The sequence below is a fragment of the Carcharodon carcharias genome, chromosome 20 (assembly GCF_017639515.1).
Source record: "Carcharodon carcharias isolate sCarCar2 chromosome 20, sCarCar2.pri, whole genome shotgun sequence".
Classification (NCBI taxonomy): domain Eukaryota; kingdom Metazoa; phylum Chordata; class Chondrichthyes; order Lamniformes; family Lamnidae; genus Carcharodon; species Carcharodon carcharias.
Window position 1 is genome coordinate 86,203,358 of NC_054486.1, and position 17,455 is coordinate 86,220,812.

At 58.1% G+C, this 17,455-nt stretch overlaps 1 protein-coding gene across 1 annotated transcript in view; it reads right to left on the reverse strand.

The window, feature by feature from the left end:
- The window catches only part of kcnh5b (potassium voltage-gated channel, subfamily H (eag-related), member 5b), a 352,424-nt gene that overhangs the window by 222,893 nt on the left and 112,076 nt on the right, over positions 1-17,455 (reverse strand). The window lies entirely within an intron of this gene.

Sequence of the window (17,455 nt, forward strand, 5' to 3'; positions counted from 1 at the left end):
GAGTGTTCTAAGAACCTCTCTTAGTTAAATCTGAGGGCCCCTTAATGCATCGAGGAGAGTACTGGCCACCACTTGGATAGCCAGAGCTTAGTGCGCTGCGTTGCTGCCCGAAAACCCATCTTCCTCCGCCCCACTCCACCTGACCGATTGGCAGTAGCTTTGCCCTCTGGACCACACACGGTGCTCTCAGCTCAGGTGTAGGCATTCTCCTAGCCCGCACTGCAAGGCTGCGCTGTTAGCTTGAACCATGGGGGAGACTGGTCCAAACTGGGATGTCGACTTTGCAAGGGGCTGTGTGCGCTTCCACCAGTGACTGCTCCATGGCAGCTTTAGCAAGCAGACTGTACAACATGCCCAGTTGTCCAACTGTTCTGCAGTCCACTAAAATGCTCATTGGTTTGCAGTCTGTGCCCGGGGGGGTGAAAAGCTCTGGAGCACTTGGTGGCACTTTGATACCTCTGTGTTGCTTGAGTGGACAGATAAGCTAGAGGCCCGACTCCACGCATGTCAATGTGGTCCCATCTGAACTGTCTCAGCTGCGGAGGAATGGTCACTTTATACAAGGTTTCCATAATGCATGGCCATATCTCTCCCCCCTCCCCCCCCACCACCCAGCACATTCTTGTGCACTACCTTCAACCACAGAGCAGCCCTTGCCCCCACCACCCCCCAAGTCACCTCAACCGCATGGCAGCCCAAGCGCACGTCTTACATATGCTGTTGTGAAACACGTTGGTGGGGGGGACGATCCAGCATGGGGGGCCAGTTCTGACGGGCTGGTCTTATAACGACACGCAGATATATTACAATGAGGTTCCCGATGTCCGATGGCGAGAAATGTGGCCGCCATCGATGGGCTAAACGGATGATCGCAAACTGGTTTCACAACGGCGTGAAGCCAACTTCTGGCCTTCTCGCATATTGTCCGCTCACATTGTCCGTGGATCACACCCAACGCCAGCGGGCACAGAAAATTCCACCCTTGGTGTTTCACATTAGTAAATATATCTCAGTTTGAAAAGTATAGCTATACAAATTGGAAAAAGGAAAAAGGAAAGACTTTATTTTAAAAAGCAAAAAATAATCCTGGTTTTAATGGTATTTTTGAAGTGTGAAATATGTAATGATTTACTTGTATTTCTGTTTAAAATAGGATTTTATTAATTATAAGAGTAAAAACATTGCAGCGTTTGGTATCCTTTAAGTAGATGGAAAATGTTTAGTCATAAATACATCCCAGTCCCTAACTACTGCTGGAATTGGGGTACTTTTCACCCACTTTGTTTCAATATTTGGATTACTCTGTCTTCCTGTGATTGTCTTGTCGGTTGCCACAACCTCTTCATTTGTTCAGTCATCCATCTGCCTGAAAGTGGATACAAATCAACAACAGGTCTATCAATTTTTCTCAGGTAGTTACTCTGCATGTCCCGGCCTCCATTAGGAAGCCCTCTGACAAATTCCATCACGCAGGAGGTTAAAATGTGAAATTTTGTATTGACTCCAATCCATAGCTACAGAAATCTGATGTGAATAAACAATTTATCACCTTGTCACCCAGCTAACTTTCTATGTATGTTTGCGGACCAGCCTACAGAACATCACAAATTACGATGAATGTACTACATAGTCTCAGTTGATTTTATGGCAGTAAACTGTAACATTACTCAAAAGCTAAAACCAAGCAACTACCCTACAAGTTGATTGATCATTCATTCGCTTTCTACCCTTCTCAAACAAAAGGGACATAGTATACAAGGAACAAATCAAGTAAAAGGGATTATGTTTTGAACAAGTGGTAAATATTTAACCAGTTTCCATTAATTCTAAACTGCGGAACACAGCTAACATGAAGTGTTGTACCTTATGATTAATACTCCAGGAAACAACACTGCACTGAAGCAAATACATCTGCAGCTGGGCTCAGTTAAGTCTCAGAGCACTCAATGGGCAGATTACATCAAAAATCAGTCTGCCCCTGCCCTTTGCAAGAGATCAGCCATGTTTCCCTTCAGAGTTCACATTTCAACTATTTACTTCGTTGATGAACCAACTTATTACATTGACTTTCTCACTGGAAGAAAAATTGGATTGGGCTAGAAAACAGGTATGGGGATCATGATAATTCGTCCTGCTTGTTAATTTAATTGATAGTAACATTCAGTTCAGCGCTAAGCACAGTTCCGAATGGCTGCACGCATCGGCAAGCGACTGCGTTCATGACAGGGTAACACAATGTAAGGTTGGCCTGCGCTGCTTAAAGCCAGACAGCAGGTCTTAAAGGTTCTAGGTGTATTCTTACATAGGATATACAGCACAGAAACAAGCTGTTCAGCGCAACCAGTCCATGCCAGTAAATGATCTCACATGAGTGATCAGAGTTAGTGAATGCATCTTCAACTGCCAAATCCTTAAAAATGATCCACTAGCCTCGCACACTACTCAATTCACTAGACTCAGCCTTCACTCACCGACCAACATTCTCTATCGAGCTCAACTCACACCTCACATACACAACATCGTGGCCCCTCACATACTCGCTGCAAGCCTCACACTCACATCTCACAGCTTGTACACGCTGCCAGCTATTCAACAATGGCAAGCACATCACCGCATACACATTGTACCACACTCTCTGATACATTTCCCTCTCTCTTGTAGGACAATTTGGCTCACAATCAGAGGGAGCAGCAGCTATAACTAATGTGGTATAGGCTCAGCTGCACCTCCCCATGGAGGAGATTATGAAAGTTGTCATCAGAGTGGCCACAACTGAAGCAGTGAGGGGTGAGGATGATACCATGACCCGCGTCTTCTAAGGAGAGGTAATCACCATCGGATTGCCACTCTGCTCCTACTTTTTTGCGCTACAACTGAGCTCCACATTTCTGGCCCAGACTTCCAATCCCAGCTTCTTCAGAAATGCAGAATGTACCTTCCATCCAACTGTTTCTTCATAGCTCAGGGTTGTTGGGAGAAGACGAGCCATGCCCCTTTTTACAGCATTAGCTGTCATATCCTGGTAAGTAAGGGTTTAAATGTCCCAAAGCTTGTGCTATTTCCAGCTCTGGCTCACAGTAGAAGATATGATTTTCAGGAATATTATCTACAATTATTAATTATCTCGTGACTGGCAATTCTAAATCGAATTACTTGCAATTCGTTACGAAGGCAAAATACTGCGGATGCTGGAAATCTGAAACAAAACCAAAAAGCTGGAAAATCTCAGCAGGTCTGACAGCATCTGTGGAGAGAAAGGCAGAGCTAATGTTTCAAGTCCGTATGGCTCTCCAGCTCTGAAGAAAAGTCATACCGATTTGAAATGTTAACTCTGTTTCTCTCTCCACAGATGCTGTCAGACCTGTTGAGTTTTTCCAGCCTTTTTTTGTTTTTGTACTTGCAATTCTTTGTTTAGTAATCTTTCAGTGAACACGCTAAGACTGAGGAGGAAAGCCCAAGGATTTAAGATTGCCTCCGAAACTGCACAGCCCCACCCCAATGAGAGCGCTAACACCCCCCACCCCTCGACAGTGTTTAATCCCTCCCTCACCCCCGACAGTGTTCTCCTCCCTCCCTCATCCCCCAACACTCCCCTTCCTCAACGCCCAACAGTGTTCTTCACCCTCCCTCATCACCCGACAGGTTCAACCCCTCCCTCACCCCCCAAACAGTGTCTTCCGCCCTCCCTCACATACCCCTCTCCATAGTGTTCAGCCTCTCTCATCCGACATTGCTCAGCCTCCCTCCCTCAACATAATCATGTCTTTTTCCTTCCCTCAAGCTCTGACAATGTCCAGCCTCTCTCAACTCCGACAGTGTCCAACACCACCCATTCACCCCTCAAAAATGCTCAACCCCAACTCCCACTCTCCGACAATGCGGCCTTTTCTGACATTGGCTACGCAAGAACCAGGGATTTCAGAAGGTGAGTCGGGGCAGAGGGTGTGTGAGTGGGTGAGCACTGTCCAGAGGGTGTGTGAGCGGGTGAGCACTGTCCAGGCGGTGTGTGTGGGTTAGCACTGTCCAGGCGGTGTGTGTGGGTTAGCACTGTCCAGAGGGTGTGCGAGCGGGTGAGCACTGTCCAGGGGGTGTGTGTGGGTGAGCACTGTCCAGAGGGTGTGGGAGCGGGTGAGCACTGTCCAGAGGGGGTGTGAGTGGGTGAGCACTGTCCAGAGGGGGTGTGAGTGGGTGAGCACTGTCCAGAGGGTGTGGGAGCGGGTGAGCACTGTCCAGAGGGTGTGGGAGCGGGTGAGCACTGTCCAGAGGGGGTGTGAGTGGGTGAGCACTGTCCAGAGGGTGTGTGAGTGGGTGAGCACTGTCCAGGGGGTGTGTGTGGGTGAGCACTGTCCAGGGGTGTGGGAGCGGGTGAGCACTGTCCAGGGGGGGTGGGAGCGGGTGAGCACTGTCCAGGGGGTGTGTGTGGGTGAGCACTGTCCAGGCGGTGTGAGTGGGTGAGCACTGTCCAGGCGGTGTGAGTGGGTGAGCACTGTCCAGAGGGTGTGTGAGTGGGTGAGCACTGTCCAGAGGGTGTGTGTGGGTGAGCACTGTCCAGAGGGTGTGTGTGGGTGAACACTGTCCAGGGGGTGTGTGTGGGTGAGCACTGTCCAGAGGGGGTGTGAGCGGGTGAGCACTGTCCAGAGGGGGTGTGAGTGGGTGAGCACTGTCCAGAGGGGGTGTGAGTGGGTGAGCACTGTCCAGAGGGGGTGGGAGTGGGTGAGCACTGTCCAGAGGGTGTGGGAGCGGGTGAGCACTGTCCAGGGGGTGTGTGTGGGTGAGCACTGTCCAGAGGGTGTGGGAGTGGGTGAGCACTGTCCAGAGGGTGTGTGAGCGGGTGAGCACTGTCCAGAGGGTGTGGGAGCGGGTGAACACTGTCCAGAGGGGGTGTGAGCGGGTGAGCACTGTCCAGAGGGGGTGGGAGCGGGTGAGCACTGTCCAGAGGGTGTGTGAGCGGGTGAGCACTGTCCAGAGGGTGTGGGAGTGGGTGAGCACTGTCCAGGGGGTGTGAGTGGGTGAGCACTGTCCAGGCGGTGTGAGTGGGTGAACACTGTCCAGAGGGTGTGGGAGCGGGTGAGCACTGTCCAGGCGGTGTGAGTGGGTGAGCACTGTCCAGGGGGTGTGTGTGGGTGAGCACTGTCCAGGCGGTGTGAGTGGGTGAGCACTGTCCAGGCGGTGTGGGAGTGGGTGAGCACTGTCCAGGGGGTGTGTGTGGGTGAGCACTGTCCAGGCGGTGTGAGTGGGTGAGCACTGTCCAGACGGTGTGGGAGCGGGTGAGCACTGTCCAGAGGGTGTGTGAGCGGGTGAGCACTGTCCAGGGGGTGTGTGTGGGTGAGCACTGTCCAGGCGGTGTGAGTGGGTGAGCACTGTCCAGGGGGTGTGTGTGGGTGAGCACTGTCCAGGCGGTGTGAGTGGGTGAGCACTGTCCAGGGGGTGTGTGTGGGTGAGCACTGTCCAGAGGGTGTGGGAGTGGGTGAGCACTGTCCAGGCGGTGTGTGTGGGTGAGCACTGTCCAGGCGGTGTGGGAGTGGGTGAGCACTGTCCAGGGGGTGTGGGAGTGGGTGAGCACTGTCCAGGGGGTGTGGGAGTGGGTGAGCACTGTCCAGGGGGTGTGTGTGGGTGAGCACTGTCCAGGCGGTGTGAGTGGGTGAGCACTGTCCAGAGGGGGTGGGAGTGGGTGAGCACTGTCCAGAGGGGGTGGGAGCGGGTGAGCACTCTCCAGGCGGTGTGAGTGGGTGAGCACTGTCCAGAGGGTGTGTGAGTGGGTGAGCACTGTCCAGAGGGTGTGTGTGGGTGAACACTGTCCAGGGGGTGTGGGAGCGGATGAGCACTGTCCAGGGGGTGTGAGTGGGTGAGCACTGTCCAGGGGGTGTGAGTGGGTGAGCACTGTCCAGAGGGGGTGTGTGGGTGAGCACTGTCCAGACGGGGTGTGAGTGGGTGAACACTGTCCAGAGGGTGTGGGAGCGGGTGAGCACTGTCCAGGCGGTGTGAGTGGGTGAGCACTGTCCAGGGGGTGTGTGTGGGTGAGCACTGTCCAGGTGGTGTGAGTGGGTGAGCACTGTCCAGGGGGTGTGTGTGGGTGAGCACTGTCCAGGCGGTGTGAGTGGGTGAGCACTGTCCAGGGGGTGTGTGTGGGTGAGCACTGTCCAGGCGGTGTGAGTGGGTGAGCACTGTCCAGGGGGTGTGTGTGGGTGAGCACTGTCCAGAGGGTGTGGGAGTGGGTGAGCACTGTCCAGAGGGTGTGTGAGCGGGTGAGCACTGTCCAGACGGTGTGGGAGTGGGTGAACACTGTCCAGAGGGTGTGTGAGCGGGTGAGCACTGTCCAGAGGGGGTGGGAGCGGGTGAGCACTGTCCAGAGGGTGTGTGAGCGGGTGAGCACTGTCCAGAGGGTGTGTGAGCGGGTGAGCACTGTCCAGAGGGTGTGTGAGCGGGTGAGCACTGTCCAGACGGTGTGGGAGCGGGTGAGCACTGTCCAGAGGGTGTGTGAGCGGGTGAGCACTGTCCAGAGGGTGTGTGAGTGGGTGAGCACTGTCCAGGCGGTGTGAGTGGGTGAGCACTGTCCAGGGGGTGTGTGTGGGTGAGCACTGTCCAGGTGGTGTGAGTGGGTGAGCACTGTCCAGGCGGTGTGTGTGGGTGAGCACTGTCCAGGCGGTGTGGGAGTGGGTGAGCACTGTCCAGGGTGTGTGTGTGGGTGAGCACTGTCCAGGCGGTGTGAGTGGGTGAGCACTGTCCAGGGGGTGTGTGTGTGTGAGCACTGTCCAGGCGGTGTGAGTGGGTGAGCACTGTCCAGGGGGTGTGTGTGGGTGAGCACTGTCCAGAGGGGGTGGGAGTGGGTGAGCACTGTCCAGACGGTGTGGGAGTGGGTGAGCACTGTCCAGAGGGTGTGGGAGCGGGTGAGCACTGTCCAGGGGGGGTGGGAGCGGGTGAGCACTGTCCAGAGGGTGTGGGAGTGGGTGAGCACTGTCCAGAGGGTGTGTGAGCGGGTGAGCACTGTCCAGAGGGGGTGGGAGCGGGTGAGCACTGTCCAGAGGGTGTGGGAGTGGGTGAGCACTGTCCAGAGGGGGTGGGAGTGGGTGAACACTGTCCAGAGGGGGTGGGAGCGGGTGAGCACTGTCTAGGGGGGTGGGAGCGGGTGAGCACTGTCCAGAGGGTGTGGGAGTGGGTGAGCACTGTCCAGAGGGTGTGGGAGTGGGTGAGCACTGTCCAGAGGGGGTGGGAGCGGGTGAGCACTGTCCAGAGGGGGTGGGAGTGGGTGAACACTGTCCAGAGGGGGTGGGAGCGGGTGAGCACTGTCCAGAGGGTGTGGGAGTGGGTGAGCACTGTCCAGAGGGGGTGTGAGCGGGTGAGCACTGTCCAGGCGGTGTGAGTGGGTGAGCACTGTCCAGAGGGGGTGGGAGCGGGTGAGCACTGTCCAGAGGGTGTGTGAGTGGGTGAGCACTGTCCAGGGGGTGTGTGTGGGTGAGCACTGTCCAGGGGGTGTGGGAGCGGGTGAGCACTGTCCAGAGGGGGTGGGAGTGGGTGAGCACTGTCCAGGGGGTGTGTGTGGGTGAGCACTGTCCAGGCGGTGTGGGAGTGGGTGAGCACTGTCCAGGGGGTGTGTGTGGGTGAGCACTGTCCAGGCGGTGTGGGAGTGGGTGAGCACTGTCCAGAGGGTGTGTGTGGGTGAGCACTGTCCAGGCGGTGTGAGTGGGTGAGCACTGTCCAGAGGGTGTGTGAGTGGGTGAGCACTGTCCAGAGGGTGTGTGTGGGTGAGCACTGTCCAGAGGGGGTGTGAGTGGGTGAGCACTGTCCAGAGGGGGTGGGAGCGGGTGAACACTGTCCAGAGGGTGTGGGAGCGGGTGAGCACTGTCCAGGCGGTGTGTGTGGGTGAGCACTGTCCAGGCGGTGTGTGAGTGGGTGAGCACTGTCCAGGGGGTGTGTGTGGGTGAGCACTGTCCAGGTGGTGTGAGTGGGTGAGCACTGTCCAGGCGGTGTGTGTGGGTGAGCACTGTCCAGGCGGTGTGGGAGTGGGTGAGCACTGTCCAGGGGGTGTGTGTGGGTGAGCACTGTCCAGGCGGTGTGAGTGGGTGAGCACTGTCCAGGGGGTGTGTGTGGGTGAGCACTGTCCAGGCGGTGTGAGTGGGCGAGCACTGTCCAGGGGGTGTGTGTGGGTGAGCACTGTCCAGAGGGTGTGGGAGTGGGTGAGCACTGTCCAGAGGGTGTGTGAGCGGGTGAGCACTGTCCAGACGGTGTGGGAGTGGGTGAACACTGTCCAGAGGGTGTGTGAGCGGGTGAGCACTGTCCAGAGGGGGTGGGAGCGGGTGAACACTGTCCAGAGGGTGTGTGAGCGGGTGAGCACTGTCCAGAGGGTGTGTGAGCGGGTGAGCACTGTCCAGAGGGTGTGTGAGCGGGTGAGCACTGTCCAGACGGTGTGGGAGCGGGTGAGCACTGTCCAGAGGGTGTGTGAGCGGGTGAGCACTGTCCAGAGGGTGTGTGAGTGGGTGAGCACTGTCCAGGGGGTGTGTGTGGGTGAGCACTGTCCAGAGGGTGTGGGAGCAGGTGAGCACTGTCCAGAGGGTTTGGGAGCAGGTGAGCACTGTCCAGGGGGTGTGGGAGCGGGTGAGCACAGTCCAGGGGGTGTGTGTGGGTGAGCACTGTCCAGGGGGTGTGTGTGGGTGAGCACTGTCCAGGCGGTGTGAGTGGGTGAGCACTGTCCAGAGGGTGTGTGAGTGGGTGAGCACTGTCCAGAGGGTGTGTGTGGGTGAGCACTGTCCAGGGGGTGTGTGTGGGTGAGCACTGTCCAGGGGGTGTGAGTGGGTGAGCACTGTCCAGAGGGTGTGTGTGGGTGAGAACTGTCCAGAGGGGGTGGGAGCGGGTGAACACTGTCCAGAGGGTGTGTGAGCGGGTGAGCACTGTCCAGGCGGTGTGAGAGTGGGTGAGCACTGTCCTGGGGGTGTGGGAGTGGGTGAGCACTGTCCAGGGGGTGTGTGTGGGTGAGAACTGTCCAGAGGGGGTGGGAGCGGGTGAACACTGTCCAGAGGGTGTGTGAGCGGGTGAGCACTGTCCAGGCGGTGTGGGAGTGGGTGAGCACTGTCCAGGCGGTGTGAGAGTGGGTGAGCACTGTCCAGGGGGTGTGGGAGTGGGTGAGCACTGTCCAGGGGGTGTGTGTGGGTGAGCACTGTCCAGGCGGTGTGGGAGTGGGTGAGCACTGTCCAGGGGGTGTGTGTGGGTGAGCACTGTCCAGGTGGTGTGAGTGGGTGAGCACTGTCCAGGCGGTGTGTGTGGGTGAGCACTGTCCAGGTGGTGTGCGAGCGGGTGAGCACTGTCCAGGGGGTGTGAGTGGGTGAGCACTGTCCAGGGGGTGTGTGTGGGTGAGCACTGTCCAGAGGGGGTGGGAGCGGGTGAACACTGTCCAGAGGGTGTGTGAGCGGGTGAGCACTGTCCAGACGGTGTGGGAGCGGGTGAGCACTGTCCAGGCGGTGTGGGAGTGGGTGAACACTGTCCAGAGGGTGTGTGAGTGGGTGAGCACTGTCCAGGGGGGATGGGAGCGGGTGAGCACTGTCCAGAGGGGGTGGGAGTGGGTGAACACTGTCCAGAGGGTGTGTGAGCGGGTGAGCACTGTCCAGAGGGGGTGGGAGCGGGTGAACACTGTCCAGAGGGTGTGTGAGCGGGTGAGCACTGTCCAGAGGGTGTGTGAGCGGGTGAGCACTGTCCAGAGGGTGTGTGAGCGGGTGAGCACTGTCCAGACGGTGTGGGAGCGGGTGAGCACTGTCCAGAGGGTGTGTGAGCGGGTGAGCACTGTCCAGAGGGTGTGGGAGCAGGTGAGCACTGTCCAGAGGAGGTGGGAGTGGGTGAGCACTGTCCAGAGGGTGTGGGAGCGGGTGAGCACTGTCCAGAGGAGGTGGGAGTGGGTGAGCACTGTCCAGAGGGGGTGGGAGCAGGTGAGCACTGTCCAGAGGGTGTGGGAGCAGGTGAGCACTGTCCAGAGGGGGTGGGAGCGGGTGAGCACTGTCCAGGCGGTGTGGGAGCAGGTGAGCACTGTCCAGAGGGGGTGGGAGTGGGTGAGCACTGTCCAGGGGGTGTGGGAGCGGGTGAGCACTGTCCAGAGGGGGTGGGAGTGGGTGAGCACTGTCTAGGGGGGTGGGAGCGGGTGAGCACTGTCCTGACGGGGTGGGAGTGGGTGAGCACTGTCCAGAGGGGGTGGGAGTGGGTGAGCACTGTCTAGGGGGGTGGGAGTGGGTGAGCACTGTCCAGAGGGTGTGGGAGCAGGTGAGCACTGTCCAGGGGGTGTGGGAGCGGGTGAGCACTGTCTAGGGGGGGTGGGAGTGGGTGAGCACTGTCCAGAGGGGGTGGGAGTGGGTGAGCACTGTCCAGAGGGGGTGGGAGTGGGTGAGCACTGTCCAGGTGGTGTGAGTGGGTGAGCACTGTCCAGGCGGTGTGTGTGGGTGAGCACTGTCCAGGCGGTGTGGGAGTGGGTGAGCACTGTCCAGGGGGTGTGTGTGGGTGAGCACTGTCCAGGCGGTGTGAGTGGGTGAGCACTGTCCAGGGGGTGTGTGTGGGTGAGCACTGTCCAGGCGGTGTGAGTGGGTGAGCACTGTCCAGGGGGTGTGTGTGGGTGAGCACTGTCCAGAGGGTGTGGGAGTGGGTGAGCACTGTCCAGAGGGTGTGTGAGCGGGTGAGCACTGTCCAGACGGTGTGGGAGTGGGTGAACACTGTCCAGAGGGTGTGTGAGCGGGTGAGCACTGTCCAGAGGGGGTGGGAGCGGGTGAGCACTGTCCAGAGGGTGTGTGAGCGGGTGAGCACTGTCCAGAGGGTGTGTGAGCGGGTGAGCACTGTCCAGAGGGTGTGTGAGCGGGTGAGCACTGTCCAGACGGTGTGGGAGCGGGTGAGCACTGTCCAGAGGGTGTGTGAGCGGGTGAGCACTGTCCAGAGGGTGTGTGAGTGGGTGAGCACTGTCCAGGCGGTGTGAGTGGGTGAGCACTGTCCAGGGGGTGTGTGTGGGTGAGCACTGTCCAGGTGGTGTGAGTGGGTGAGCACTGTCCAGGCGGTGTGTGTGGGTGAGCACTGTCCAGGCGGTGTGGGAGTGGGTGAGCACTGTCCAGGGGGTGTGTGTGGGTGAGCACTGTCCAGGCGGTGTGAGTGGGTGAGCACTGTCCAGGGGGTGTGTGAGTGGGTGAGCACTGTCCAGAGGGGGTGTGAGTGGGTGAGCACTGTCCAGAGGGGGTGGGAGCGGGTGAGCACTGTCCAGGGGGGGTGGGAGCGGGTGAGCACTGTCCAGAGGGGGTGGGAGCGGGTGAGCACTGTCCAGAGGGGGTGGGAGCGGGTGAGCACTGTCCAGAGGGGGTGTGAGTGGGTGAGCACTGTCCAGAGGGGGTGGGAGCGGGTGAGCACTGTCCAGAGGGTGTGTGAGCGGGTGAGCACTGTCCAGAGGGGGTGGGAGCGGGTGAGCACTGTCCAGAGGGTGTGGGAGTGGGTGAGCACTGTCCAGAGGGGGTGGGAGTGGGTGAACACTGTCCAGAGGGGGTGGGAGCGGGTGAGCACTGTCCAGAAGGGGTGGGAGCGGGTGAGCACTGTCCAGAGGGTGTGTGTGGGTGAGCACTGTCCAGAGGGTGTGTGAGTGGGTGAGCACTGTCCAGGGGGTGTGGGAGCGGGTGAGCACTGTCCAGGCGGTGTGGGAGTGGGTGAGCACTGTCCAGGGGGTGTGTGAGTGGGTGAGCACTGTCCAGGGGGTGTGGGAGCGGGTGAGCACTGTCCAGGCGGTGTGTGAGTGGGTGAGCACTGTCCAGGGGGTGTGTGAGTGGGTGAGCACTGTCCAGGGGGTGTGTGAGTGGGTGAGCACTGTCCAGAGGGTGTGGGAGTGGGTGAGCACTGTCCAGGGGGTGTGTGTGGGTGAGCACTGTCCAGGCGGTGTGGGAGTGGGTGAGCACTGTCCAGAGGGTGTGTGTGGGTGAGCACTGTCCAGGGGGTGTGTGTGGGTGAGCACTGTCCAGGCGTTGTGAGTGGGTGAGCACTGTCCAGAGGGTGTGTGAGTGGGTGAGCACTGTCCAGAGGGTGTGTGAGCGGGTGAGCACTGTCCAGACGGTGTGGGAGTGGGTGAACACTGTCCAGAGGGTGTGTGAGCGGGTGAGCACTGTCCAGAGGGGGTGGGAGCGGGTGAACACTGTCCAGAGGGTGTGTGAGCGGGTGAGCACTGTCCAGAGGGTGTGTGAGCGGGTGAGCACTGTCCAGAGGGTGTGTGAGCGTGTGAGCACTGTCCAGACGGTGTGGGAGCGGGTGAGCACTGTCCAGAGGGTGTGTGAGCGGGTGAGCACTGTCCAGAGGGTGTGTGAGTGGGTGAGCACTGTCCAGGGGGTGTGTGTGGGTGAGCACTGTCCAGAGGGTGTGGGAGCAGGTGAGCACTGTCCAGAGGGTGTGGGAGCAGGTGAGCACTGTCCAGGGGGTGTGGGAGCGGGTGAGCACTGTCCAGGGGGTGTGTGTGGGTGAGCACTGTCCAGGGGGTGTGTGTGGGTGAGCACTGTCCAGGCGGTGTGAGTGGGTGAGCACTGTCCAGAGGGTGTGTGAGTGGGTGAGCACTGTCCAGAGGGTGTGTGTGGGTGAGCACTGTCCAGAGGGGGTGTGAGTGGGTGAGAACTGTCCAGAGGGGGTGGGAGCGGGTGAACACTGTCCAGAGGGTGTGTGAGCGGGTGAGCACTGTCCAGGCGGTGTGAGAGTGGGTGAGCACTGTCCAGGGGGTGTGGGAGTGGGTGAGCACTGTCCAGGGGGTGTGTGTGGGTGAGCACTGTCCAGGCGGTGTGGGAGTGGGTGAGCACTGTCCAGGGGGTGTGTGTGGGTGAGCACTGTCCAGGTGGTGTGAGTGGGTGAGCACTGTCCAGGTGGTGTGAGTGGGTGAGCACTGTCCAGGTGGTGTGAGTGGGTGAGCACTGTCCAGGGGGTGTGTGTGGGTGAGCACTGTCCAGGCGGTGTGAGTGGGTGAGCACTGTCCAGGGGGTGTGAGTGGGTGAGCACTGTCCAGGGGGTGTGTGTGGGTGAGCACTGTCCAGAGGGGGTGGGAGCGGGTGAACACTGTCCAGAGGGTGTGTGAGCGGGTGAGCACTGTCCAGACGGTGTGGGAGTGGGTGAACACTGTCCAGAGGGTGTGTGAGCGGGTGAGCACTGTCCAGAGGGGGTGGGAGCGGGTGAACACTGTCCAGAGGGTGTGTGAGCGGGTGAGCACTGTCCAGAGGGTGTGTGAGCGGGTGAGCACTGTCCAGAGGGTGTGTGAGCGGGTGAGCACTGTCCAGACGGTGTGGGAGCGGGTGAGCACTGTCCAGAGGGTGTGTGAGCGGGTGAGCACTGTCCAGAGGGTGTGGGAGCAGGTGAGCACTGTCCAGAGGAGGTGGGAGTGGGTGAGCACTGTCCAGAGGGTGTGGGAGCGGGTGAGCACTGTCCAGAGGAGGTGGGAGTGGGTGAGCACTGTCCAGAGGGGGTGGGAGCAGGTGAGCACTGTCCAGAGGGTGTGGGAGCAGGTGAGCACTGTCCAGAGGGGGTGGGAGCGGGTGAGCACTGTCCAGGCGGTGTGGGAGCAGGTGAGCACTGTCCAGAGGGTGTGGGAGTGGGTGAGCACTGTCCAGAGGGGGTGGGAGTGGGTGAGCACTGTCCAGGGGGTGTGTGAGTGGGTGAGCACTGTCCAGGGGGTGTGGGAGTGGGTGAGCACTGTCCAGGGGGTGTGTGAGTGGGTGAGCACTGTCCAGGGGGTGTGGGAGCGGGTGAGCACTGTCCAGAGGGGGTGGGAGTGGGTGAGCACAGTCTAGGGGGGTGGGAGCGGGTGAGCACTGTCCTGACGGGGTGGGAGTGGGTGAGCACTGTCCAGAGGGGGTGGGAGTGGGTGAGCACTGTCTAGGGGGGTGGGAGTGGGTGAGCACTGTCCAGGGGGTGTGGGAGCGGGTGAGCACTGTCCAGGCGGTGTGGGAGCGGGTGAGCACTGTCCAGAGGGGGTGGGAGTGGGTGAGCACTGTCCAGAGGGGGTGGGAGTGGGTGAGCACTGTCTAGGGGGGTGGGAGTGGGTGAGCACTGTCCAGAGGGTGTGGGAGTGGGTGAGCACTGTCTAGGGGGGTGGGAGTGGGTGAGCACTGTCCAGAGGGGGTGGGAGTGGGTGAACACTGTCCTGACGGGGTGGGAGTGGGTGAGCACTGTCCTGACGGGGTGGGAGCGGGTGAGCACTGTCCTGACGGGTGTGGGAGCGGGTGAGCACTGTCCAGAGGGGGTGGGAGCGGGTGAGCACTGTCCAGAGGGGGTGGGAGTGGGTGAGCACTGTCCAGAGGGGGTGGGAGCGGGTGAGCACTGTCCAGAGGGGGTGGGAGCGGGTGAGCACTGTCCAGAGGGGGTGGGAGTGGGTGAGCACTGTCCAGAGGGGGTGGGAGCGGGTGAGCACTGTCTAGGGGGGTGGGAGCGGGTGAGCACTGTCCAGACGGGGTGGGAGCGGGTGAGCACTGTCCAGAGGGGGTGGGAGTGGGTGAGCACTGTCCAGAGGGGGTGTGAGCGGGCGAGCACTGTCCAGAGGGTGTGTGAGCGGGTGAGCACTGTCCAGAGGGGGTGGGAGCGGGTGAGCACTGTCCAGAGGGGGTGTGAGTGGGTGAGCACTGTCCAGAGGGGGTGGGAGCGGGTGAGCACTGTCCAGAGGGGGTGGGAGCGGGTGAGCACTGTCCAGAGGGGGTGGGAGCGGGTGAGCACTGTCCTGACGGGGTGGGAGTGGGTGAGCACTGTCCAGAGGGGGTGGGAGCGGGTGAGCACTGTCCAGAGGGGGTGGGAGCGGGTGAGCACTGTCTAGGGGGGTGGGAGTGGGTGAGCACTGTCCAGAGGGGGTGGGAGCGGGTGAGCACTGTCCTGACGGGGTGGGAGCAGGTGAGCACTGTCCAGAGGGGGTGGGAGCGGGTGAGCACTGTCTTGACGGGGTGGGAGCGGGTGAGCACTGTCCAGAGGGGGTGGGAGCGGCGGCTCAGCACTGTTGGGGGAGGTGGTGGGGGGGGGGGGGGGGTTGACTGAGCACTGTCTGATGGTGGAGAGGGGTTGAACATTGGTCGGGGGTGTCCACATTGTCTGGGGTGGCAGAGTGAAGATTATCGGGAGCGGGGTGGATATTGTCTAGAAGGGGAGGGGTGAATTTTTTCACAGGTTTTATATCTGCTATGAAAATCTCTATGTAAATCTGTGTAAAAATCAGGGTAAGTATAGGGCAAACAGCCCAGGTCTCTGTGGTTCTGGCCAATCATATAGCAATCTGGGCAAGGTAAAACCGGCAACTGGGAGTTTAAACTTCCCACGTAAGTACCGTGGAGGTGCATAGGTCGGGACTTCCTCAGGGCCCCGAAGCACATCAGTGACATGAGCTGAGTTGGAGGCCTCTCCCTATATCAGAAGATTTGAGCCCTTGTTCCAACCAAATCCTCTTCCTCACATTCTACAATTTTTTCCGAATTACAAGCTGCAGATGGTTAAGCTTTCAGCTCTTGCCTTTCCTCTCTTCCCTCACCACAATCCTACCCTTGTGTCTTTATCTTTTCAAATACCCAAGGACTGCCACCTGGTCAAGTAATGGTGCAGGAGCCTGAAGCGCAAAAGGAGCAAGATATGGATGAAGAAGGAAGACCACCACTAGGTTTTCACTTACAAGCACCAGTTCAGATACAGACAATGCACAACACTTTACAGAATGGCATAGTGGCGAGACCTGTTCATGGTGAGTCACAAATGGCCTGCAGCCAGTGCAACAACAACCATTTACGTCACACTTTTCACATAATAAAACATTGCGAGGCACTTCACAAAGGCATTGCAAACCAAAAATATGACACAAAGCCACAAAAGGAGGTGTTAGGGCTGGTCAAAGAGGGAGATATTGAGGAGTGTCTTAAAGGAAGGAAGTGGGGTGAGATGTTTAGGGAGGGCATTACAGAGCTTAGGGTCCGCAACTGAAGACATGGCCACCAATGACACAGTGCTTAAAATCTGGGATGCTCAAGGGGGCGGGATCAGAGGAACGCAGATCTCGGAGGGTTGTAGGACTGGAGGAAAATACAGAGATAGGAAGGGCCAGGCCATGGAGGGATTTGAAAACAAGGATGAGAATTTTAAAATCATGACATTGTTTAACCAGGAACTGTTGTCGGTCAATGAGCACAGGGGTGATGGGTGAATGATATATTGTTCACGTTCGGACATGGGCAGCAGAGGTTAGGATGACCTCAGGCTTAAGGAAGATAGAATGTGGGAGGCTGGCCAGTGGTAACTGCATATTGTGTTTAATTGTATGCAGTTGTTGGGCATTAACTGCGGATAGACTTGTGTTCCTATAAAAAAAGAACAGAAACTGTGGCTGTTGGATGAGAAGGTACGTGTTTGTAATGTGAATCTCTGTAAATATATGCATGTAAAAATGTATAAAGATTGGCTCTAGTTCTATCCTGGCTTGTTGGAATATAACAATGTGTTAGAGAAATCAAATCCAGTAGTAACAAAAGCATAATGAGAGTTTCAGCAGCAAAGTTGCTGAGATAGGGGCACAGACAGGCAACATTACAGAGGTGGAAAGAGTCATTGTTATTGAAGGACCAGAAATATGGTTGAAAGTTCATCTCAAGGTCAGATATGGTACCAAGGTTACAAACAATCTGGTTCAATCTCAGACAGTTGCCAGGGAGAGGGATGGAGTCAGCAGGAAGGGAGCAGTTTGTGGCAGAGCCTGTAGACAATGGACAGGACTTAATGTGCCCCCCCACTCACAGTGTGCTTTCAAGGTCAGAGTTAGGGGTTTGCAGGTTGGGACTAGAAGATTAGAGAGTTTTTTTATTCATTGGATGTGGGCATCATTGGCTAGGCCAGCATTTATTGCCCACACCTAATTGCCCTTGTTCAGGGGGCAGTTAAGAGTCAACCACATTGCTATGGGTCTGGAGTCATGTAGGCCAGACCAGGTATTACAGGAGATTTCCTTCCCTAAAGGGGACTAGTGAACCAGATGGGTTTTTACTACAATTTGCAATGGTTTTGTGGTCATCAGCAGACTTTTAATTCCAGATTTTTTTTTAATTGAATTGAAATTTCACCATCTGCCATGGTGGGATTCGAACCCAGGGTCCCCAGAGCAATACCTTGGGTCTCTAGAATACTAGTCCAGTGACAATACCACTATGCCACCACTTCCCCCTCAGTGTGGAGGCTGGAGAGACGGGAAGCTGTGGTGAGGGAGGGGGGCCTGGGGGAGGTGGGTGGGAAGCAAGGGGAGATTGGAGGCAAAGCCAGGGGCGTGGAGGCTGGAGGTGGGGGCAGAGAAACCAGAGGTTGGGATGAGGAAGGAGATCAGAGCAGGAAGCGAGATCAGAGACGTGGCTAGGGTAATCAGAATCCAGGGGGAGATGACCGATCTGAGGGTGCAAGCAGGACCGGTGATTGGATCAAGAGAATCAAAGACAATCAGGGGAGAGGGAATAGGAGGTGGTTTGTGTTC